Raw genomic sequence first — 1,212 nt, 5'->3', positions numbered from 1 at the left:
TTTAAGAAATAAGTAAGTGCCATGCCCTGTGACCTAGACTGTCCGATCTAGGAACACTGTTTGCGTATTAAACACTTTAGTATATAGCAGCCTTCACTTTTGCAAAGAAAAATCTTCTCTCCAGTTTTGCATAAAATGCTGGGCCCTCTCAGTCCATCTTTTTTTTTTTCTTCTTTTTCTTAGAGGCTAGAATACAATGAAATATGTCCTACCATAAGAAAAGCAACAGTGCAAGCAATAATCCATAGTAACTAAAAATTGTTCTCAGTGTCAGAGCAGCACCAGGAAGTGATAATGTCATGCTGGAAACACAACTCCTGTTGAAAGGTGGCTGCAGCTACTCACCTTGACTGTTACCAGGCTGAAATACAAGCCACATATTGACAGATTATTTAGATTTTGCAATAAAATCCAGGAATATGGCTTTTTAAATGGGAAATCTCCAATTTTAAAATGATTCTATTTTTAAAAAATACTCTGTTGGCAATTAGAATTCACTTAGAGTTCAAATTTTGCCTGTGGCTGCCAGTATCCAAGCTGCGTTGCATACTCTACAGAAGAAAAATAAAGTTGTTTATTCTTTCATTCATTCAAAAAACTTTTGTTAAGTATCACACTATAATTGGTGCGATGGGGCCTTTAAAGATAAACAAGAAAGGATCATTGCTCTCAAAGAACTCAGAGTCTAGTGGATACCTTACCTGGAAAACAAATCTGTACTCATAGTTTAATTATTCCCTATGTATTTATAGGCTTTAAATCAATACTTACAATTCTGATTTCTTACTTTAGCTTCAGTATATCTAATTTCCTTCCAATATGCTATATCAATAAACTTACTTCTCCTTGTATGAATATTAAAGCATAATAGTGAGAAAAAAGTTACTATATATGCAATTACTACATATATATGTAATTACCACATATATTTATGGTGAATACATGGCATTTTACATTTGTCCAAACCCATAGAATGTACAACTCCAAGAGTGAACCTAGTGCAAACTATGGACTTTGGGTGATGACAATGTGTCAGTGCAGGTTCATTAATTGGTAATAAATGTGCCACTCTGGTGGGGAATGGCAATAATGATGCAGGCTGTGCATGTGTGGGGCAGGGGGTATATGGGAAATCTCTCTGCCTTCCTCTTAATTTTTTTTTTTTTTTTTTGTCTTTTTTGTCTTTTTCCGTGTCCGGCAACGGATCGCAAC

Source organism: Galeopterus variegatus, unplaced genomic scaffold (genome assembly GCF_000696425.1).
Source record: "Galeopterus variegatus unplaced genomic scaffold, G_variegatus-3.0.2 Scaffold4224, whole genome shotgun sequence".
NCBI lineage: Eukaryota > Metazoa > Chordata > Mammalia > Dermoptera > Cynocephalidae > Galeopterus > Galeopterus variegatus.
The sequence above is the reverse complement of the archived record's forward strand: the minus strand, read 5'-3'. Positions refer to the sequence as shown.